This window comes from Podarcis tiliguerta, assembly GCF_965153285.1.
Source record: "Podarcis tiliguerta genome assembly, chromosome: 5".
NCBI classification, from domain to species: Eukaryota; Metazoa; Chordata; class Lepidosauria; order Squamata; family Lacertidae; genus Podarcis; species Podarcis tiliguerta.
The window spans coordinates 97,604,511-97,629,536 of record NC_139538.1 but is presented as its reverse complement, the minus strand read 5'-3'; the positions used below and the strand labels follow the sequence as shown (position 1 = coordinate 97,629,536).

Sequence of the window (25,026 nt, the reverse complement as noted above, 5' to 3'; positions counted from 1 at the left end):
TTAGAGTTGCCATTCTTCAAGTTTCAGTTCCCTTCCTCTGGTGTTTCAGAGTTAAATATTTGAGGGAGGTACAACCAAATAACATAAGAAGAGCCTACTGGATCAGGGTCACACCTTCTGTCTTTTCTTTTAATGATACACACTTATCCAACGTGACCTCTCCGGGGTGCAAGTCTGGGCCGTCTGCAGGTCCTGGCTGCCCAGATGACAAGACGGGGGCATCTTGACCTTGCTGATGTGGACCAAAGGAAAGGAAAGCAATAGTTTGGCACCAGCTTGGCTGCAGGAGTTGCAAGACATCATCCAACCGTCTTAGGGACTTCACTCCGGATTTGTGCAGGGTTTTCTTCTCCTAAGGATGTCCCAAAATGCAGTGGGTACAGATTTTTCCTCAGGGTTTACTCCCCAAACCTTTCTCATATATGAGTATCATCACAAAGGAGCAGAGGTTCAGGATCCGAGTTTTCCTTCTCCTGGATAGGCCACCTTCCCAGGTTGCTGAGCCCCACCTGCTCCTCACTCCCCTCTACGGTATGTGTAGATACTGCCTTTTTGACAGTTGAACCCATTATTTGTCTCATTTGCTCAATCCACCGGAGTCTGCCTTTGCCCACAGGGGAAGTCCCTAACTCACTGAGGGTTTGAAACACACACCTGCTTTAGCTGGCCAGTCAAAGCAATCCGTGCAGTGTGACCACTGTTGAATGCTGACAGCATCTAGAAGCTACCGGTAAGAGATGAGTGTGGGGTGGGGCTCAAAGGTGAATAAACTATCCCAGAATGAGCACCACGTGTCTCCCACCAAAGATACTGCCCCTCCCCTAACACTGCACACACCCCACACACTTATCCAGTATTTAGATGGAGATTAAATGAATAATTGTTAGATAACATAAAAAGCAGGAAAAGCCCTGAAAGATTATTTTGAATTAAATTTAAATCAATATATTGATAAGTTTGGGACGCCACGGTAATGAGAGGTTTCTTTATTCAGCAAAATGCTTATCAGAAAAAAGTTAGGGAAGAAAGAGAAGAAAAAGGAGGTATTGGAGGAATTGATTAAAAATGAGAAAGAATTAGTTTAAAAAGCCTGGAAAAGAATCAGTAAAACAGGCAATAAAAATGTTATATACACAATATTCAATGATAATTAACCAGGAAGTAGAGTGGAAAGGCTGGGCTGGATGAATCCCTAGCCGGAATTAAGATTGCTGGAAGAAATATCAACAACCTCAGATATGCAGATGACACAACCTTGATGGCAGAAAGTGAGGAGGAATTAAAAAACCTTTTATTGAGGGTGAAAGAGGAGAGCACAAAATATGGTCTGAAGCTCAACATCAAAAAAACGAAGATCATGGCCACTGGTCCCATCACCAGGATTCTAACCACACTTGTAAAGTAATGGAAACTGTGGATAATTTAGAAGGATAAAAACTTGGATAAGTATTGATATGCAGTTGTAAATATTAACATTAGGACCCAGGGAAGGGATGGGAGAAGTCAGGAGATTCAGAGCAATCTTGATATCTGAATTTTGAATTGTTTTTTGTTGTATGTTTATTCTTTTGAAAATCAAATTTATAATAAATACAAAAAGAAGAAAAGAAACACACACCTGATTTAGCCGGCCGGTCAAAGCCATTTGTGCAGTGTGACCACTGTTGAATGCTGACAGCATCTAGGAGCCACAGGTGAGGGGTGAGTGCAAGGTGGGGCCCAAAGGTGGACAAACTAGCACCGCATACACCCTACACACTTATCCAGGATCCAAATAAATAGTTTGGATGTGAAGTGCCATTAATGACAATTTCTTTAGGCTTCCAGGTAGGACTACCTTCCCTACTTCCCTCATGGCTAGTTCTTTCAAAGAGCATGCAAGGTGCTGTGCTTCTTGCTGTTTTATGAATAAAAGAACATAAGGGCATAAGATGAAAGGCCCACCTAGTGCAGAATCCTGTTCTTCCAGTGGCCAACCAGGTGCCTGTGCAAAGCCTGCAAACAGGACCTGAGCACTTGTATTCAGAAGCATTGCTGCCTCCGACTGTGGAAGTAGAGTGTGGCCACTGTGGCTAGTAGCTGTCAGAAGAGAGCAGGCAGTAAATCATACTGTTCAAGTTGGAGTTAACTCTTTATTAGCAAAAACTCAATCTGCACAGTCTTAGCAGAGTGTCAGGCCTAAGGAACACAGCAGGTCACCCCTGGTAGGACTTGCCCCATGGATCAGTTGCTGCGACTGAAAGCCCCCCCTCCCCACAGCCTGCACCTGTGTGAAGCCAACATTTCCTCTGGCCTTTTCATGCCTCTTCTGGTTCTGGGAGACAAGAGGGAAGTGGAGATATTTGCAGCAGTATATCTATATTGCAATGCGTAACTGTGTGCCATAGTGGTGGTTGAATGTCATATTTGCTGCTGCAAACTTTACAAAATGATGCCACAGGGAACTGATTTGTGGACCAAACAAACTTTGTGTATTGTTGTGAGGAAGAGAAGCACCAGCAGATAGTGAGGCTCTGCTGCCTCCGGTCATTGCTACTTTTACTTCCTGGGCTGGGCTCCCGCCCCACCATCTTCCCAGATGGGCTGGGAGTGTTGTTATCAAGTGAGCTCCCATGACCTTGGCTGCCCTGATGGGAATGACAAGAAGGCAGCATGTTCCAGCAAGGCCCCAGAAGGGCAAGACATCACCATGGAAGGTCAAAAACTTCTGGCTGCATTAGTCACTTCCAGGAAAAGTGGTTGTTTGGGTTTTTTTTTCTCAGGGGCTGCAAAAGCCTCCCTCGCTCTTCTTGGAAAAGTGAGTAACCACTTTCCATTATAGATGCTTATTATAAGACCTTGTGTTTGAGGGGGTTACACTCCCTCTGAAGGAATGGGTATGTAGCTTGGGGGTATTCCTGGATCCTTTGCTGCTGCCTGAGACTTGGGCCGCTTCAGTGGCACAGAGAGCCTTCCATCAGCTTTGGCTGGTGACCCAGCTGCACCTCTGTCTGGACAGATAGCCTAGCATCTGTTCTCTATTCTCTGGTAACCTCTAGGCTGGATTACTGCAGCATGGATTACTTCAGCTGCCTCTGAAGATGGTTTCGGAAACTTCACCCGGTGCAGAATTCAGCGGCCAGGGGCATATTACACCGATCCCGCCCCAGCTGCGCTGGCTGCCAGTTAGTTTCCAGGCCCAATTATTTTTGATCTATAAAGCCTCCACCATGAGAGGTCCAGAGGGTGGCAACACGAGAACGGGGCCTTCTCTGCAGTGACTCCCCGTCTGTGGAAAGCTCTCCCCAGGGAAGTTCACCTGGCACCTTCATTGTACATCTTTAGGTGCCAGGCGAAAATGTTTTTTCTTCAACCAGGCATTTGGCTAATTCACATTCTATAGCTTTTTTAATGTGTTTGTGGAAGAGAAGTTTCTTTGTTTTTCTTTTATTATACATTTTGCTTTCTCATTTTGTATTTTTCTGTTGTGAACCACCCTGGGATCTTCAGGTGTAGGCAGATATAAATAATAATAATAATAATAATAATAATAATAATAATAATAATAATAATAATAATAATTTTTTACTAAGACTATGACTATCAGTATTTTTCTTCATCTCTCTGCTAATGCACAGCAGTATTTTTCTTCATGTCTCTGCTAATGCACAGCAATAATAAAGTGGGAGTTATAGAAGCAATTTGAGAGGCGTGTGACAAAAGGAAGAATAAAAGTTAGCATGTGTATGTGTCCTCACTCCCCTAAGTAAGCTTCTGTCCAGGTTAACTTCCAACCTATCTGTAGACTTTAATAATGTACAAAGCTGCCCTCTTTTTAAAGAGCTGGTTGCACTTGCAGCCTGTCCAAAATCCTACACACAAGCCAGAAGCAGGCAAGTCAAAGGGGGCATTCTTGTGACATGGCTTGTGGTCAGCAGAGGAAGGGGGGAAAGGAACTGTGGATTTCTATTAAGCATAGGAAGAACTTCGGTTTAAAAAAATCTAGTGCATATTGCAGCAAATTTCAGGATGAGGGGAGTCAGTGTACATGAGCTGGTGGGACAACAGATGAGGAAAAAGTTTCTGTATTGACTGGCAGCCATTCTTCATGACAACGCTGCTCTCTTGCACAAGTTGCCGGTTTTTGATTCCAGACCTTCTGGCAGAGTCTTTTGGAAGCCTGAGGCAAAACAGGAAAGTGCCACCCTGCACTCATGCTGTGCACTACCCACCCCCTTGCTGCTTACTGGGGTCGAGTGGCTGTGGCTTTCAGGTTCTGGTGAGATCTCATGGGGCTCTCTCAAGATTGCGCTGGAAGCCTCCATAGCCACTTCTCTGGTGCTGGTGGTGCGGGCATGCCATGGAGGCACCTCTTGGATTCTGCTGCCTGAGGTGACTGCTTCAGTCTGCCTCGAGGATGGGCCAGCCTTGGCTACTGTCAACCCGTTTTTTATTGGTCTTGTGGCTGATGCTGGCAGATGTGGGCTGAACCTGTGCTTCTTTGGAGGTCTTTAAGCAGAGGCTTGACAACCATATGTCAGGAGTGCTCTGATGGTGTTTCCTGCTTGGCAGGGGGTTGGACTCGATGGCCCTTGTGGTCTCTTCCAACTCTAGGATTCTATGAATCCTAGCACACAGTGAAGGAGCTTCACACGAGGAATCTGGTTCTCCATGCATTGTAGCTGTCACCGCCAACAGACTCTGCAGCCACTGCTTGTCCTGTTAAGGATAGCTACAGAAAAGTACACACCCATGTACTCTGCAGTTTCTTTTTTTTAAAGTAATTTTGATAAAATTTTCATTAATAACAGTCCAATGGAGGCCACATTCATACCATACCAAATCATTTTTTGTTGTTTAGTTGTCTTAGTCGTGTTCAACTCTCCATGACCCCATGAACCAGAGCATGCCTTGGAAACTCTCACTTTCTTCTCAAAACTTCTCCTTTTTTCTGTCCATGGAGTTTTCTTGGCAAAATACTGGAGTGGATTGCCAGTTCCTTCTCCAGGTGGATCACATTTAGTCTAATCTCTCGGCTATGACCTGTCTGTCTTGGGTGGCCCTGCAAGGCATAGCTCATAGCTTCTTGGGGTTATTCAAGCCCCTTCGCCATGACAAGGCAGGGATCCATGAAGGGGTACCAAATCATAATACAATCAAAATAGCCCATTAATAAGTTCTGAATTCAATGTTTTGGATGACTTCCCGTGTTCCGGTTATCAGGAGTTGATGTTATTTCTTGGTCCTGCTCCAATTCTCTTAATTAGTCCAAATACAACAATTCTGATCTTAATCCTTTATTGTAGCAGCCACTGGTGTGATAACTTTCATTCATATTTTACAAATCCACATCCATGAACTTGCAAAGGGAATTTATATCCTGTACTTTCTGTGTGAAATATTTGTTTACATTCATCGTTTCCTTCATGTTGTAATCAATCAGTCCTCTTCAACATTGCCCCTCCTTCAAGGACTCATAGAATCATAGAATCACCCCACTAGTCACTCTTCTCCAGGATGAAGAGGAACCATTGATGAGCACCCTTTGGGTCCGGTCAGTCAGACTCAGTTCTCATTACGCCACAACTTCTCCATTTTGCCTTTCCAAAACCAAACGTATTCCAGCGTCTGGCCATGACTCCTGGCATACTTCCAGCATTAGTCTTCTTTTGATCCTTTCCAATCTTCTAACAAGCTGGTGTCTCGCCAAATCCATAATAAATCAGAGTTAGAGCCCTCTTCAGTAGACAGCATCACAAATCATCACAGTACCGTGGTACCTTGGGTAATGAACTTAATTCATTCCAGTTCATCCTGAAACCGTTCTTAACCTGAGGTGCGCTTTCACTAATGGGGCCTCCCACGGCCACCGCCACATGATTTTCGTTCTCACCCTGGGGCAAAGTTCTTAACCAGAGGTAACTACTTTGGGGTTAGCAGAGTTTGTAACCCGAAGCATTTGTAACCCGAGGTACCACTGTATTTCACACAGCCTATTTCTTCAAGTACTCCGTAAAGAAAATTTTAAAGTTCTTGTTGAATCCCTCTTGCATTGTATTCCATTAATAATTTCATTCCAGTAGTAATTAATTAATTAATCTTCAGTCAAGGCTTGCCAAATCATAGCATAGCAAATATAATGAAGAAAGAGAAGAAAGGCTCCCCTTCACTTACATAGCAATCCAATCACCACGAGAGTCCTCTCCAGATCAAAACCTTGGCACTCAGTGGCTGAAACATTTAGCAGGTTATCTTTCTCCTTCATCCAGAGCACGTCTGTTTCTTAAGTCCAAATTCAGAACCATTTTAAAAGAAACAGAAGTTTCATGGCGACTGCTTTGGAGAGTTTCCAATTCGTGCGGTGCTATGCACTCTGCGTCCCTGCCCCCACATTCCATCGGAGTGAGAGGCAGATATCAGACAATCTGTGAGAGGAAGCTCCCCCCCCCCCAACCTGGGGGGGGGGGCTTGCAAGGATAATTACTCCCAGATTATCCTTAATTAACTGCACGGCTGGCATCCGCTATCATGGCGGCAGCGCTGGAAGTCGGACTCTGCAGTTTCACATGCTGTAATATATGAAATGGTGCACCAAAACTGATCTCAGTAACCTGCTCTTGGGATAAAAGGAGATGCTGCTTTGAATCCGAGACAACAAAAAGCAAATGCGGGGCTCCTGCTACGGGCTGCGACTCTGATGTGGTGGGAAGCAGCGGTGGAGAGTGTTTTCATGGTGCCCAGGGCACACACATGTGCCAGGGGGACAGGGCACAGCCCACTGTGCACCAGCCCAGGCCCCACCACCAATGCTGCTGGAACAGCCCCAGCCCCAAGCTCAGCGCTGCTTTGCAAGGCCCTATTGGACTGAGGAGGCCCTATTGGCTGCTTTGCAAGCCCCTATTGGACTGATGAGAATGTTGCAAGCTCTACATGAATACTGTGATCAGCATGAGCTCCAACCCAACTATGCTAAGACCAAGATCATGGTCTTCTCTGCCCGACCGAGAATCCATCAATGGTCAATGAACGGGATCCCCCTAGAGCAGGTTAACTGCTTTAAATATCTGGGACAAGTAATACGGTCAAATAGGTCTTTTCTGGCCCATAGAGACTATATAACAACTAATGCATCTAAAGCAGCCATCCAGATTAGATCTCTATATGCTAAGAATCAGGCTCAATCAGTGAAGATAGCTTTGAGACTCTTTCAAATGAAAGTCCTCCCCCTTCTTTTGGTGGGCATCTCTTTAGGCTCCTGTAGGGATTTTTTGAAACTGGATTCTATTCAGACGCGATTCCTTAGAGCCATCCTTAGGATTCCCCCCTCGGTAGCAGGTGCGGTTATGAGATTAGAGGTCGGCTGGCAAGCTCTACGGTACGTGGCCTTGAAGACGAAGCTCTGGCTATGGCTCAAGCTTTGTTTTAAACCAGTGGGCATTGCCCCCTTGATATTGAGGGACGATTTCCAATCATCGTGGGAAAGGGAGGTCATTAATGAGGTTCAGTCCTGCGGATTGTCTCACCTTTACTTTGAGTCTATGACGTACAATCAAGCTAGAGCTGTGATCTCCCGGAGACTGAGTGACATTGCCAGGCAAGAGGACATAGCCCAGGTAAAACCAGGGATGGTCCTAGGGGACCAGATTTACCGGACCATACCAGCCCCCTACCTTGCAGAAATCTACTATGTGGAATACCGCAGACTTCTTACAGCGGCTAGATTAAATGTCCTTGACTCTGCGATATTGTGGGGAAGGTACAGGGGAGTACCATACGCCCAGAGAACCTGTCATTGTGCCATGGGTGTGGTTGAGTCCACCGAACACATTCTCTTGACTTGTCCTTCTTATGCAGAGCTTAGACAAAATTTTATAGCCCCACTTCTATGTCAATTTAGCTTCTTACCCGGAGAAAACCAGGTTTTACACTTGCTAAATAATGTCACTAGAGCTATACCTTCCTTGGTGGCCAAATTTCTTTTTTTAGCTTTTAAGCGTCGCAAGACTATAATTGACTGTATTGATATGGGGCTATCTGTTTAACCCATTTTAGTGTTGGTTAAGTTTTAAAAATCTTTTCGATGTTTTTAACTGTGTACTGACAAATGTTCCTTTTTTCTGACTGACGGTCGAATAAAAAGGTTGATGATTGATGATTGCAAGGCTGGGATCTGATCAGATCCAAGCCTCACAAAGTGGTGCAGGGCTGGTTCGGGGAGGGTTGTGTGAGCAGCATGCCCACCCAGAAAAATGTGCAATTCTGTTTATAAATAAAAGAGCAACACACACACAGCATTAATGCTTGTCCTAGGAAGCTGCCCCACAAAAAATATAAAGGGGGGGGGAACGTATTTTTTCTTCTTTGACTTATTCCTGCCTCCTCATCTGCCACCTTTGCTGAAGAAAAGAGCAGTTGCCAAAAGAGATTGGCTCTAAGACAAGCCTCTTTGGAAGACACAACTTGCCCACAGCTACTGATCTTCCTTTACCACACACAGCCTCAGGGAGTGTTGGGTGTCTTCCAGGGATTCTTTTCATTCCCGCCAAGTGATGTCAAGACTCTCCAAGCCTGGCCAGCATTGACTGACTGGGACAGGCCACGCGCATGCTTAGGGCACCAACAAAGCAGGGCCAATGCAGGGTTTTTTAATTTAAAAACAAACAAACAGATTTTTTTAAAGGACCAGAGTAGTCATCATGGGGAAAATCAGAACTCTGCTAGCTTAATTCCCCACATTTTTCTGTTCTTTTTATTATTTATTTTGAATTGCCTGCGGTGGACATAATCTTTGCATCTAAAAATCTTGATCAAGCCTGCTGGTGCCTCATAATTTTCTACAACTTCTAGGATTTCCAAAGCAGACATACTGTACAAGGATTCCTTGAAAGGAAAATTATTGTAATAATAATAATAATAATAATAATAATATACTGCGCTATGCCCAGAGGTCTCAGGGTGACACAAAATAATCATTAATAGGGCAGAGGACATCCATCAAATCAACCAAAGGCCTCGTTAAAAAGGAATGTTTTCGCCTGGTGTCTCTATTATACACCTTTAGGCACCAGGCGATTCTACACCCTTGGCCATACAGTGTGATTTCAGGCCCCACCCCAAGCCAGACGGAGAGAGGCGGGAGCAGGGCCCTCAGGCTCTCAGCAGGCAGTCCTCCTGGGCAGCAGCAGCAGTCCTTATAGATCAGGCATGTCCAAAGTCCGTTCCGCCGGTCGGTTTAATCCGGCCCTTTGGTCGACCCTCAGGACCCTTCAATTTGAAAAAAGTTTGGACATCACTGTTACAGCTAGAGCCTGTCCGGCCCCCCCTAGGCCAGGTGGAGAGAGGCAGAGTAGGTTCCTCAGGCTCTCAGCGGGTCAGGAGTCGAAAGCTGCCTGCCTGCGCTCTGCATACCCTTTGGAACAGGTCTCAGGTCTGTCTCTGCATCTCACAAGCAGCAGATGAGGTAGTAAGCAGGCATCTGGTCATTACTCTTCAGAGTGCAAGTCAGGATGATGCTTCGCACTGTTAAAAACAAACCCTCCTACAAAGAAAGCTCAAAGCAGGGAGAAAGGCTCTAGCCTAGCCCTTTCCTTGGCATGCTCATTTCTAGCTGTAGAAATCTTTTTTCTTCATAGTTAAGCATTCTATCCTGTGAGCTCCCCTCCCCACCTGGAATAGTACTGTCCAGACACACCTTTTACCACCTCCTCTGATGTTGTGAGCATTAGGTCGAAGTATCCTTGGCCTTAGCCAAGGCAAGCTATTTTAAGAGAAACATAGACGGTGCTTCCAGAAAACTGACTTGCCTTAAAGAAGACTATCTTCTTGTTCAGATTTCTCAGTTTCTGTGGACAAAACCATTTCCTTGGAGGGCCACTGCATCCTCAAATAACTCATATATAACTTGCCATAATCTCCTGGCCCTTTTAAGTCTATTTTTATATTACCTCATCCTAATTTCATCAAATTTATTTATTTCAAATTTCTATCTCAACCACTGCCAAAGTGGTCCAGGACAGCAAATATCAAAAGTTAACACAATACAATTTAAAATTAAAAACATAAACAAATTGAAAGCATTTCTAAGCAATTTAAAAGCTATCTAAAACATTTAGAGCACCTGAATACATTAAAAAGCAGTTGCAAACCCTCACAGTTACTAATTTCGATGTTCCATGACTTGTTGTCTTTGAGCCTGGAGAAGCAGGAAGGTTTTCACATTTTACCTGATGGTCAACACTGAAGAAGACAGACCCACCACACCAGGAATGGTGTTGCACTAACAGGGGACTGAGAAGCCCCTGTCATGGGCCAGCGCCAACAAGGAACGAAGGAGAAATTCAATTCGGTTCATATTTAAAGGCAAGCCTATCTAATTCACATTTTCCAAAACAATATGCAAATTGGGATGCAGATATCCTTTGAAATTTGCAGTTCCCCAAATCAGTTATTCTTTCCAGCTCTGTAAAAAAATAAATAAAAACAGACTTTGGACCAGAAGAAATGTAGTTAGAACAAGGTGCTTAGCTCTTTATCTTCTGTCATTTTTCAACTTAAAACCATACCCCCCCCACACACACCATTTTAATTGCTAGAGTAAAGCTACAGTGACCTTGCAGCTTCCCTCTTCTGTAGTTTGAGAGTGGTTTCAAAATTTAAAAAGGCTAGATAGAAAGAGATTAAGAAGCCTCTTCCCCGCACTACCCACAAGTGCTTGCCTGCCCCAGGCTGCTTCTGTTTTTTAAAAAATCCAGAAGAATAAAGCATCTCAGAACTGTGCCTAATGTTTAGTTTAGCCTCAGAGAAAAAGTTCTCCACTAGCTTTCTCCTCACCATACTAATATTGCAAGTATAGGAATTCCCCCAACTGTATTATGACATGGCACAGTCCCTCAAAAACTGCAGTTCTGCTGATTGTGTGGTTTGCCTGCAAATCCATAACTTTCTCCCAACATTTCTGACAAAATAAGATATTCTGTTGCTTCATTGTAAATAGAAGCTGCCAGAGAGACACCATCAGCACCACTCCAAAGCATGGTTTGACGAGGACGGCATCACTGCAAAAAAAAACCTTAGCAACTCCTACCCAGCATTTGCTTCAACTGCAACTCATTCAGTTGCATTAGCCCTCCTCCACAACAAAAGGCACTATAAACAGGTGCTGGCTCGGGGGGGGGGGGGAGGAAGCAGTAAGAAATAAATGGACAAAGGTTATTCAGGCAGCTAAATCCAATAACTCAGCCCTCTTCTGGAATGTTATAAAGCTTTCCCAACCAAACAATCACTAACGGAAGAACCCTATATAGCGCCAGAGGACTTTATAAGGACAGAGCAGTGGGGAGAAGCCAAAGCCCTGAAAGTACTGTGGATCTCCCAAATTGGGCCCCAGTAACAACGTCAGAGATTGAGAGTCTGGTAGCCCAACTGAAACAGGGGAAAGCCCCAGGGGCAGATTTAATACCAGTAGAGGCTATAAAAAATAATTTAGACTTTAAAGTATATTTACAGAAATACTGCAAAATTAATGAATGTTAGAAGAATGCTGGAATGAAGTTATATGGTTTTAGCAGAAATGTTATAAAGAATTAAGCAGAAACTGATTGTTAATGGGCCAAAGTGGAAAATTTAAAGTTAGATTGTGTTAAGATAAATTATAGAACAAAAAAATTGAGAAAGATGGAAAGGATTTGCTGAAATAGCTAACTGAACTAGAATACAAAAAAGGGAGGTGTGAGGAGGTCGAGGAAACAAGTAAATGAAAGGTAAAGATACGGAAATATTGGATGTGTTTTTAAATGTTTTTGTTTTTCCTGTTATTTTGATGTATTGTTTTCTTTTGTTTTTCTTTTTATTTTTGATGTATTGTTTGTTACATTTTCTATTGTTCCCCCCTTTTTTCTGTAACTATTAAACTTCTAATAAATATTATTTAAAAAAAAATATGGGTATGCTACACGGACAGGCATAAGATCGAGCAGGTCACCTGTTTTAAATACCTGGGTATAGCCTTCACTGATCGGGAAGCAGAAAAACCCATGGCGACGACCCCCCAAAACAAGGCTTTGCAAAAGAAGCTGCACAACTCTGAGCTGATCCCCCCCAAAATGGGGCTTCCTCCCTTTCCTTCTCTAAAAACTAGGTGTGTCTTATGGTCATGGAGCGAAAAATACGGTATGTTGCAGGGAATGCTCAGAGAAGCGCTAACGCCCTCCTTAGGTACCTTAGGTCCAAAGAGGGACTCTGCATACCGGCAGGCCTCAAACTGTTTGAGGTTAAATCGATTGCACAATTGTTATACGGTGCCCAATTAGGCCCCTTCGCCAACTGCGCTCTGTTAGAATTGGTGCAATCTAAATTCCTAAGATCTGTTCTACAAGTACCTAAATATGTATCCAATGCCACCATGTGCCTCGAAACTGGATTCATAAGAATCAAGGCCAGAGTGTGGCTTGCACTCTTAATTACTGGCTGAGACTAGCCTTCCTTCTGAGTGGCATTGCTTTCCTGACTATTAGATAAATTTCAGTCCACATGGAAACGAGCAGTGGAAAATATAATAACAACTATAGGACTCAATCCACAGATCCTACTCAACATGGGGCACGAACAAGCAAAAAACATTAAACAGTGTGTGGTAGATCTAGAACGACAGGTAGACCTAGCCAGGTCCCCCAAAATTTTAATTAGTGAAACTAGAAGATACTTGACTTCCCAAATGCCATACATAGCTAATCTCGAAATACCAAAACCACAAAGGGCTGCCAGGCAAATACCTCCTGCTTGGGTTCTTGGAGCAGTTCGACTGCCAGAGACACTGGACTCTGGATCTGCAACATTATCAACTCCATCAACCTGCTATATGCCACCCATCTCCCCTCTCACCTGTCACAGTTCAAAATTACAGAATTTAGGAAAATTCAGTTTGTAGTTGCAGATCTAGCATAACAGGTCATTTTACATGCCTGGAACCTGAATGTGAAAAAAAGGGTGAGGACTTGGATTTCTCTTCATTAGCTGCTTATTTTCCCATGCTAGGTTTCGCAAGAGTACAGGTGTTTGCCTCTAGTGTCCTGGCCACACTCCAAGTGCCAAACGATGTAATTACATGCTGCTTAACCTAAATTGCACCCCAGCCTCACGAATTTCCTTGAATGCAAGTAGTGTGTGTGAGAGAGAGTGTGTGTTCTCTTCTGCTAAAAGCTAACACGCTTGAGCTACACAAGCTGAGCAGAGTTAGAGCCTAGAGCAGCTGAAAGCACACCAGAACTGGTGGAATGTTGAAGAGCAAGCAAAGCCCTCCGGGCCTGAGAGAAAGAGTTGGTGAAGCATGTCATCCAAGGTAAGACGCTGCAAACTGGCACATATGATGCCACCACTGTACTGGAAATCATCATCTACAGGTTTATGTACTGACCCTCTGAACTAACAACATTGCTCAGGAGTAAAGCTATTGAAACAGCTGAACTTCTGGAGATGCTCTGACCTGTCCAACCACAAAGCCTTCTGCAGGTATATTCCAAACTGAGTTGCATCCACTCATCACTTCCATCATTCTTTATAAGTGAAGCACTCTTATTCACTCAATATATTTCTCAAGTAGGTGATTCCATGGGCTCGCTAAGTGACTTTTGCTGTTGTTCAATCACTCTGGAAGATGCTAAACCAACAGACTTGGCCAAAGTATAGATGTGCAACCAAAGACTTCCCAGAAACTCCACATAATAAAAATCAGGTCTCTGGTTGTGGCCTCCTCATTGGTTACCCATTGTACAATCTGTTCTGGGTACACACCCTCAGTGTGAGAAACTGGTTTTAGTGTCAGAAAACTGATCAGGTTATATGACTCTGCTAGGATCAGCTAAGGCCAGGAACTTTCTCGGTTTGTAAGCTGGTGTCCCATTTGAATTGGGGACAAACTAGAAGGGGCACTGGGACACACCTTTTTTATTTTTTTTACTGAAATGCAGCTGAGGAGGTTTTGAAACCTGTGTTTGTGTGTGTGTGTGCTTAACACATTCCCTCCCACAGAGTGGGGGAGAAGAGTGGGAGAGAGCCATCATCTTTCCTTCTGCAGGTGGGAAAGCAACAGGAAAAGGGGTGGTTTTGATAAGAAAAAATAGCCCAAGAAGTTGCAGTTGTGTTCCAGTGTTCTTTTAAGAAACTTCTGGCAGATTGATCATCTGCCTCACTGTTCCTCATGTAGTTTTGATATTGCTTGGGGCTGCAAAGTAGAGGGAGGCAGGTCAATATTGTCCGTGCAGCTCCCAAAATGCTTCCACTATCCTACGTCAGGGCCAAATGAGGAGCGGGGGCAGGAGAGCTGCTTGGCCTTTGCCTCAACCTCAAAAGCGGCTTCAGGTTTAGACATTGGTTGTGCTGGTGGTAGTCAGTGCTTTTTTTCTATAAAAATAGGTGCCAGTACTCACCATGAAGTTAAATAACACACTTTTTAACAACAACAAAAAGAGGTGCCCTGGAAAAAAGCACTGGTGGTAGTTATTTTAACATTTAATAAGTGTGTCATTCTAGTGACATAAATAGCAACCTGACTGAAGAATAGTCGTGGCTTCCATGAATTCACCAATCGTGTTGCAGGTAGCTTGGTTCTGGAAGCTTCTCATAGTTTCCAGCATTTTCTCCTGAGAATAGGCACCTGCACCACCTGTCAAGAAATAATTGGAAGTTTCCCACAGGCTATTTATAGTCCTTATTCAGTGTCTTTGTTGGAGCAACATTTCTCAGAAGAGCATTCACCTGCTTTTTCACTTTTGGCTCCGCACCCCATATAATGTTGGAGGTGACCATTCAAGACTTCAAGATGAAAGCCAAACAGTTCTTGAGTTTTTATAAGTTGCAAGTCTTAAGCTCCGAAGCTGAACTATGGTTCACTAGGTAGAAGAAGAAACTCAGCAAAGAGCACTTAAAAGAGCTGAACATAGCAGACCTAGTAAAAGAGGCAGAAATCTTTTGCCCAGCCACAAAAAAGGCTCTGCTCATCTCTTTTGCTCAGCCATGCCCAATTTGTACCATAGAGCATTCATTCAGTACCTTGTGGAGAGTAAAGACCTGGCTAAGGTCGACAAGGCCAGGGGAGCATCTCAGTGGGCGTTGCTTACAAAAACTGCACTGAAAAAAAGGAGGAATTTGAGGAGGAAGTGCTGAAAAGGTTTTCAGCAAATCCAAGAAAACTTGTTTTAGTTTAGATTTTTTTAAAATACTGTAAGATGAAAAAGGCATGTTCTTTGTAATTTTGCAAAATATACTTGTTAACCGCATGAAAGGTATTCCCTGATTTTAATTTTTTTAATTTAACTTCATAGTTTTCAAATGACTGAAAATTTTGACAGATATTTCTGAGCACATGGGGTCAAAAGAAAGTAATTTAATACAACTGTTGTTGAGACATTTCATTCCAAATCTGCTAGACAGAGTCAGACAGAGGATGATGACAGGTGGGTGTCCACCACCCCCCAATATAAATCCTGGCTACACCCATGATACTGGATTCCATCTACTGTCTAATTTGTTAACCTTTGCCTGGGGGAAACTGCCTAGTTTGCCCTGTCTGACTGAGGATCCATGACTGGCTCCCCAAGGCAAAACTGAAAACACCATCTCCAGATAGTTCTGGAGTTTGAGTAGTTCAAAATCTGTTTTATCTCTCAGTGAACCTTGCTTTCTTAAGTATTTGTACAACTTGAAATATCGGAAAATACTGACCCGCAGGATAACTATGGCTGCAATCCTCTACACACTTACCTGGGAGTAAGTCCACCTGAACTCAATGTGTCTCATTCCTGAGAATAGGAAGATGTAAGTTCTCCAAAGGTTCTGCCCCTGTGTTACCATATAGTACTACAAGATAGTTCTCCTCCTGTGCTTGCATGTCTTCTAAATATTCTTGCTCTTAATTTCTTGATCATCATAACATCATCATAATAGGAGACGAGTCAGAACTACATTTATATTTATACTTGAATTAGGCTAGAACATTTTTAAAAATGTTTTTTTATGGCTGATATCATGTATGTGGACTGTTTTAAGATCTAAAACACTATGAAAATTATAAGTATATTACATGCTTCTGCTCCATTGGTCTGTAGCTGTAATAAGTTATTCATTCATTCATAACTGCAACAGCCACTAATCCACCTCCTCTAATTTTTAATGCAGTTTGTCCTTCTTACTGTCATTTTTCATAATATAACTTCTTGTTAAAGGAAATGCATTTAGGACACCAAGGACAAAGTTTCCTCATTCTCTCTTTCCCTCAGCCCTTTTATCCCACCCCTTTTAACTGTGTTGAAAGAAATTGGGGCTCATTTTTGTTTTTCTGAAATATAGAAGATTATCAGGAAGGAATTGCTGGGTGCAACAAGGGTGGTCCTGCCTGCTTGCTGGTCCTCACCTCTCTCTCTCTCTCTCTCTCTCTCTCTCTCTCTCTCACACACACACACACACACACACACACACACACAGTACAAGGTAACTTCTAGCTCAGCCTTGAGCCAGGGGAAAGGACATGTGAGAACGTTAGCCCTAATAAACAGAAGAGGAAAGGGACGTGAATTTGGAAACCCACGCAAACTCATCTTCTGTTGTGTGTTTCTGATTTGCACAGATGGGGGAGGGGGCATTGTAAAGCTGAATTACTGTCTCCATCCTACAGCATCTCAGCCTCCTCCACCCCCACCCCACTCATCTATGAGAGCCCTTGTTGATGTGAGGATTTGCAGCGACTGAGGGTTATCTCTGGGCCACTTGCTGAATACAGGTCCATTGATCTGGAGAGAGAACATGTAGATGTTTTTAAAGTTTCCTCCCTTCCCCCACCTCTCCAAGCACCCGTGGAGATAATGAATCACTGTTTTTCCTCTATAAATGGCAGAACTTATTCCCATCCCAGTTTTCAAAGCCACAGGTTTTGTGGGCTTCAGCAGCAAGTATACAGCTTTCTTCACTGCTGTTCTAGTTATATATGGGAAATATTGATGTGGTGGCTGCACAGAATGTCCTGCAGTTTTTGGGTATGACTCCAAGCACGTAATAGCCACCATTCTGCAAAGCTGATGTTAGCATCCCCCCCCCCCCATGATGGGCCATCCATCAGCTTTCCCTGTAATTCTATTGCCCCAATTCTCACAAAGGTGATAAATCCATGTCTGGCTTGCAGCTCATCAGACTGCACATAGTTCAATACTCCTCTATACCAAAAGTGCCCTTCGCACTGTAAACTAGATGCAAGGCATTAGGTCAGTTTTGTAAACGGAAGGATCTTGTTTGTTTGGATGAGTGTGCCATCCTATGACCCCCCTTCTGCATTCTGTAGCAGCACAGCACTGATGACAGAGTCCAGACACTTCAGTGAGGATTCAGTGGTAGAGGGAAAGGAGCCACTTCATTCCCTGCATTTGTAAGAGGGCACCTGCAATTGTAGAGCATGAATAAAGGCAGAAGTTGAACACCTGTGTAAGGTCCGCTGCTTCTTCCCATATCACATGTGTGATGTGCCATTTTCAAGCCTCCCCACCCTCCCAGAGGTATCCAACAATTTGGAATTCATGTCATATGTCTGTCCCTGCATATTATGGAGAGAGCAGGAAGGACCTGATACCAAGGTTCCAGCATCACAGACAGTATTTATCAAACTCAGGTCCCAACTATTGTTAGATTACAACTTCCATAATCCCTAGCTAGCAGGACCAGTGGTCAGGGATGATGGGAGTTGTAGTCCCACTGTTGTTGAGGGCCCAACAGTTGGGGAGTGAACCTGTTTGAGAAACACTGGCTTATAATTTATTTGCCTGGAAACTCACATATGATGCATAGATTCACCGGCTGCAGCCATGAAGGGTTTTTCTGCCACATGATGTGGGGGAAGTGAGCTAGTAGTAAAAGTAAAGCCTATTTAAAATCAACCAGAGGCATGTTGTGGGGATGGGAAACCCTAGCTTAGGGAGATAAAATGCCTTTTTTATTTGCATTATAAATAACTTCATTTCTTATGCAAAACAGTTGCCTTTTCCAGGCTGCTCATTTTGATGTTGTTGGCAAAGCAAGAATAAAAGAAAGAAGAGGGGAGCCCTGCACAAAACACCATGCAAAAAGGGGGGCAAGCCTCAAAACAGTGCCAAAATATATAAGGAACTCTGATAAACGTGTCAGCTTCTCTGTATATTCACGCCCTCACCTTACGTGGGTGGGGTATGTGTGTGTTAAGCAAAATCAACTTCCAAATATTTCACTGGGCAAGAAATATTATGAAAGTAACCAGTCTTTCAAATACAGTCCCCTAAACCCAAGCAAGCTGTTTAGGACCTGAGGGAACCAGCATCATGATTGGGATTCGAAACAAACCCGAAGCCTGGGAAGAACAGAACATACTGGGCTGATATGCTCTGAATAACAAGCTCCTCAAACTAAGGTGGTAGCCTCATTCCACATGAGCTGAGCACTCCCTAAGAACTACCCCAGGTACAGGGCATCGCAGGTGCCTGACCTGGGTGTGACAAAAGGGTGTGATATAGAACTACTCTCCTGTCCACAGCCACAATCTGCCCCTCCAGGAGCAAAGCTGGTTCGGATGCACTCCCAGACTGCAGACCTGCTCCTTCAGGGGGTGATGCACAACAAACCACTTCCAGGAGAGGTTTCCTGCTGACCAAACAGCCTCTGTCTTATCTGGAGGAAGGATTGATGACGCACTCCAAATCCCCCAAAGTCCTATTGCAGTAGTTTCATATCTGCTGAAGGACATGTGGAATAAAACAGATACCTATGAGATAGCACAGACCCAAAATTCAGGAGCTACCTAAACAGTAGACCCCCAGCATCACCTTCTGGAACCTGCTCTCCAGGGAGAGCTGGACTTAGCACAGAACCTTTGGTTAATGTGGCTGGTCACTATGCCCAGAGCATAGATGCCAACTCCGAGGGGCCCAATAACATGTTTGAGGGGGGCCAGGCCCCCACAAAATTGGTGGACATGGCCATTGCCTCCGCAAGAAAGCACCAGCAACCTGGCTTCCCCCCAGCACTTGTTCACTTGCTCTCCAACTCCCCTCCCTCTCCCACCAAGCTTGGCACATGTGAATGGTGTGTGAGTGCCACTTCTTAAAATTAGAGAGACTGCGTGGCAAGGGCTCAAGGCACAACAGGGCAGGAGTTCTCTCAGTTCTGGCTAGGGCTGCCTGACATTCACAAGTCACCCATCTCAGGGCTGTCTGTATCATTCCAAGAGTGAGATTAAACTTCCCTTCCCCAAACACTTTAATCTTGCTGTAAAATCACCTCCCCATATCAATTTCAAAAAACAAAACAAAACATTGACAACACTACACACTTAATGTACTGTAACATGTCTAATTCCAAAAAGATTTTTATGCTCTCTTTTTTGCTGTATTTTATCTTTTATTTATTTTTACATTTATATACCACCTTTCTCTTCCAAGGATCTCAAGGTTGTGTACCTGGTTCTCCTCCTCCTTCCCATTTCATCCTCACAACAACCTGCGAAGGAGCTTGAGCTAAGAAGTGGCAACTGACTCCAGGGCCACCCAGGGAGCTTCATGGCTGAGTGGAGATTCGAACCCTGCTCTCCCAGATTGTAGCCCAACGCTCTAACCATTACGCCACCTGTGGTAAATACACACAGATGGAGAAACTGTTGCACATTTTTACACAATCAAAACAACTCCTTGCAATGTTTTCTCATCAATGATACGTACAGTACATATTTCAAAAGAAATATTACTATCTTCTGTCATGCAGTAGAGGAGACTACACATCTTAACATCTTTCAGGTCTCTTTGTGCCATCTTGGTTGGGTGTCACGGTACACCTGCTTTCAGGTTTGTTGCTTTAAAAAAGAACACCCATGTTTTTCCATATCTTTCCACATTGTAACATCCCCTTACTATGGAATGTTGAATAGGTCCCATTTTAATTTTCTGTTACTATATATACAATTTCAATCTAAACTGTAGTGTATTGTTATGAGATTTGGGGGGAGGTGAGTTTGGATGATGTCCTGAGTCCCTTCTAATTCTTGAGATCCTGTACCTGTTACAAAGCAAAATGTAGCTCCTCTCTGCTAAGACATCTTAAGAATTGCCACTGTCTGCCTTTTGCAGACTCCCCTGGTGAAGTTAATGTCTGAGAAGAGTTTTGAATTAGAACTGTAGCCACTGCACCAAACTGCCCTGGCTATCATGAGGGATAAGAGTGAGACCAAAGCCCCTGAGACGCTTCTGCAGTCTTCTTTTCCCATGATTCTTGGTGGAGGATGGCATTGGTGCTTTAAATGTATGGTGCGCTTGCATAACTAAACAGAAGGTTGCACTCAAACCTCCTAGATCCCAGTTTTGGCCTGCAGGACTCCAGCTGCAAAATCTGTATTTCAACACCAGCACACAACCCTGGAAGGTGGGATATAGTAAAGAAGAGAGGAGAAAGAGTCGTAATTCAGTGCCCTACACCCAAGATCCCTGGGAGGTGTGCAACATTAGCAACATAATTTATCATGGCTTTAAACACACAATACATTAAAATAAAATAATAATAATAGTAATAACAGATACCCCCCCAACACAATTTCTAGGCACAGGCAGAGTTATTTATTTGGTTATTATTTTCAGGGGTCTACGCTGAGTAAAATTAGTTGAAAAGAGCCATTGTGTATATTTTTCCCAGTGCTGCCCTGTAAAAATATTACTGGACTCAATACTCTTTCTGCATCACTTATTTCTATTTTTCACCTACCCCTGGTGACAGTTCTAAAAATATCTTCTTTTTATTGGTGACTTTTCTAAAAGCAGCAGGTGAAGACTTGGCCAGATAGATGCACAGTGCATTAGCTTATTTAGTTATAAAGTGTTTTATTCCAACCTTTAGCCAAAAAAAAAAAAAAAGCTTCCAGAGCAGATAAATAAAAAACAATCTAAAATAGTTGACATAAAAGGGAATGGGAATGGGGAGGGGAAAGGAAAGGAAAGGAACACGCTCATGCCCCAGTTCTTAAAGTTATATTGACCAGGTGGGGCGGAAACAGTGCAGACAGCTTGATGAAATGACTGCTGTTAGGTGATACTTGTGGAAGAGCCGAAACAGCTCTGCAAACTGGTGGAATATTGGCATTTGGTCAGTACCATGCGGGTAGTGCTGTGGGTTAAACCTAGGACTTGCCGATCAGAAGGTCGTTGGTTCGAATCCCGGCCACGTAGTGAGCTCCCGTTGCTTGGTCCCAGCTCCTGCCAACCTAGCAGTTCGAAAGCACGTCCAAGTGCAAGTAGATAAATAGGTACTGCTCCAGTGGGAAGGTAAACGGCATTTCCGTGCGCTGCTCTGGTTCGCCAGAAGCAGCTTAGTCATGCTGGCCACCCTCAAGAGATGAGCGCTGCAACCCCAGAGTCGGCCGCGACTGGACCTATAATGGTCAGGGGTCCCTTTACCTTTATGTCTATTTCCAGAATGGCCAACTTTTAAAATGTTTCCATCTAAGCCCTGATGTTTCATCCATCGTTTCATTTAAAGCCACACTGCACTGTGCACCTTCAACTACCAGACTTTTAGAAGACATCTGAAGGCAGCCCTGTTTAGGGAAGCTGTTAATGTTTGTTGGATTACTGTATTTTAATATTTTGTTGGAAGTTGCCCAGAGTGGCTGGGGAAGCCCAGCCAGATGGGCGGGGTATAAATAATAAATTATTATTATTAAATTATTATTATTCAAACAGCATTATCCATGGATGCAGCGGGAGACTCTGGACTCAGAGCATCAGCAGCTAAGACTTCTGTTCCTCTTTTTCATTTCAGATATCAAGAGAGATGCTTCTGCTGTAGTTCTTCTTGCCCATCCACTTACAGTAGTTGATGCAGCTCTCTTGTGTGGCAGCCTCCTTTAAGTTTCCCAACTCTGATAGGTGCAAATTGTTATATTTTACAGATGCAGTAGTTAATGGATGGCAGCTTGCTTCAGGCCTCCCACAAAGTTCTGTCGCCCAGGCTGGACTGCAACCCAGACCTCACAAGTAGCAAATATGCCTCAGCCAAGGGGACCACACAAGCTTGTATCTTACAACTCCTCCTGACAGGTCTCCCACAGGTATGCACACTGCTTTTTCTCTGGTTGCATGTATTCCTTTCTCCCCTCCCCTCTAAACATGGGGAGTAGTAGATGTTAAATGTAGTGGATAGCCAACATTTGAGAAGAGTTCTTCATTAAAAAATTGAGTTGAGTGGGGAGAAATGGCTAGAATATTTCTTCATGATGTACTAGTTTTCTAAGTTCAAGGATTGTTTCTGTAATTCTTTACCTGGGGTAGAATCAAACATGGAACAGCCCCAAATAAAGCTTCATCACATAGTTGTTGTTGCTATTTTGTTTACATTTTATCTTCATACCTACCTGCCAAGCAAAACGGAACCATCCGAAGTTTACAGTGGTTAGATATCATTTCACATAAATTTTGTGAGCAGTTTGCATGAAAATAGCATACATGAGAGAAGTGTCTCCAGGTAATAAACCTGACAAGCTACAGGCAAATAGATCAAGAGCAGTGCTATTTTTCTAAAAGAAGTGGTGCTGGAACTCACCCCAAACAGTGGTGCCAGAACTGAGTTCTGGTGAGCTCCAGCTGAACAAAAACCCTGGTTAAGAGTTTTTGTGCTGGGGACTTTTAAAGGGGGAGGGGTGTTGTGGGAAATGAGAACTCAGTGTGTTTTGCTTTCCCCCTGTGGTTTTGTGGGCAACAGTTTTATTATGAAAATGGCATACATTATAGAGGAGCCCCTAGTGAAGTAACTTTTCAGAAGGATGGGGTGGGGACTAGGGAGTTATGATGAATGAAAAAAGAAAGAAACCACCTCCACGCTTGTCTGCTGCTCAGCTGGCACGTTTGACAGCAGCAGAGGTATGGGTATGTGGCAGAGAGGCAGAAGGACTTAAACACCTGGCATTTTCCCAGCAAGCACCACTAACAGAACTAGCAAATACGTAAGAACAAGGTGGTACATGGCTTCAATTTCCCTTCTACAAAGCACAGCGACTGAGCCCTGGATCCCTCTTATTAGAAACCAAATCTGTCTTCCCCACCCCTACCTGTCACTGTGGCATTTTTCTTATCAAGTTTGGGAAGAAATGTTTCAAATTCTATGGGAATTTTAAACATCTGAAGCACTTTGGAGGCCCCCAATTCAGTTTGAGCCACTTTGGAGAGATCCCACTTCAGTTTAGACAAGTCCTAGATATACATGAAGTGGCTTCACTTTCTTTTTCTCTATTTGAGACTCATCAGAAACTTTTGCTAGCTAAAATGAAAGAATACACTCAACAGGAAGTGTGCCACACTTTCGATATTTGAGTATATTTCCTGTAGGTCTGCCTGTCTCCCTCGGTCCTCTTCCAGCCTTGCTGTCATCTGAATAATCCTTCTTGCTTGTGCCACAATCTTGGTTAGCAGCAACCAGGGGGAAGGGCCTTCTCGGTCATGGCCCCCCTTCCAATGGACTTGCCTGCTTTCTGCGTTCTGGAAGGCACACCAATGCTAATGACATTTTGTTTGTCATGCAAGATTTTTATTATGTCTGAGATCAAAGAACTGAATTCAGAGTGCCTGCTGGGCTGTCAGCTGCATTTTATTCTGATTTTGCTATTCTATTGTTTGAATATGTGCCATACAAATATTTATGAATAAAATCAGTATTACTAATATTCCAAGTAACTCCAAAGTGCAACCACACAATAATTATATTGGGTTAGTTGCATTTGGTTATCTTATTGCATTTTTGTTTTTGTGCCTTGTATGCCGCTCAGATAACTTTGGCCATAGGGTAAATTATAAATTGTAAAACTAAGATGAATATACAGTATATAAATGAATTAGATGTAGCTGTAGAGTTGTCAAGTATCACTGGAAATTTTACCCAAATTTCTCATATACCATTTCAGGTCTCTTGCAGATAGCAGAGTCTCAATTATACTCTTCATTTAAAGTTCATTTTAGCCATTAAAAATATTGACCCTGTTGGCCCTTTGGCATCTAAATGCCAAAGCAAACACAGTTAACAAGATTTTGCAACAAACAATTTTGTTTTTCTTTCAGTGAAATACAGCAGTTTACTTAAGAGCCCGACTCTCTGTCAACTTCCCTGACCCAGCTGCTGACCCATTGTAAACCAAATAAAGTGGTGGTGCAGAGTATCAGCCTAGCCCAGTGTTGTGTTATGTTCACAATAAAGCTAAGCTTCCAAGCAACTGAATGGAATTGCATCATATATCCATGATAAGTTTCTTCCCATGAGCAAAATAATAGGGCAATTCAGGACACTCTTACTTGGAAGTAAGTTTCATTAAAGTCAATGAGACTTGCCTCTTTTAGTAAATATACTTAGAAGCAAGAGTTCCTTTTGTAAGCACAGCTTTATTGTTTAGGCCAGGGGTCAGCAATCTTTTTCAGCCGTGGGCCGGTCCACTGTCCCTCAGACCATGTGGTGGGCTGGACTATATTGGGGGGGGGGGTGAACGAATTCCTATGCCCCACAAATAACCCAGAGATGCATTTTAAATAAAAGCACACATTCTACTCATGTAAAAACACGCTGATTCCCGGACCGTCTGTGGGCTGGATTTAGAAGGCGATTGGGCCCCTGGGCCTTAGGTTGCCTACCCCATTTAGGCAATGGGGAAATGTAAAGTGTATATATTGTTATAGATTATGGGGGGGAACCCCCTAAACCCTAGAAATTAATAAATGCTAGGATATTGGTTATTTGTGATATCAAGCAGTTCCAGGGCTAGCTTACGCAAAACAACCTGGCTGAGCCACATGTAAACAGAGACTGGGAATTTGGAAGGTTGCCAGGGCAACTGCCCAGGGGTGGAGGTTTGTTGGGAGGAATAAGAAGGAAGAAGAGCTGAGATCCATCTTGGGCAGGCAGGCTGAAGGACGCCTGCACTGCTGCCTCTTGAAATGACCATGACGTAAGACCTCCATGCAGACTGCAGGTGTAAATGGGTGAATAAACCATATTTCTTAACAGCATGAACAATCT

The 25,026-nt window shown here is 43.5% G+C and overlaps 1 long non-coding RNA gene across 1 annotated transcript; it reads left to right on the top strand.

The window, feature by feature from the left end:
* Nucleotides 1–13,157: 13,157 nt before the first annotated feature.
* On the top strand, nucleotides 13,158–24,229 carry LOC310677769. Its single transcript, XR_014511430.1, has 3 exons — nucleotides 13,158–13,315; nucleotides 21,920–22,078; nucleotides 24,078–24,229. It is a non-coding gene; the product is annotated as an uncharacterized lncRNA (long non-coding RNA).
* The last annotated feature ends 797 nt before the right edge of the window (nucleotides 24,230–25,026 follow it).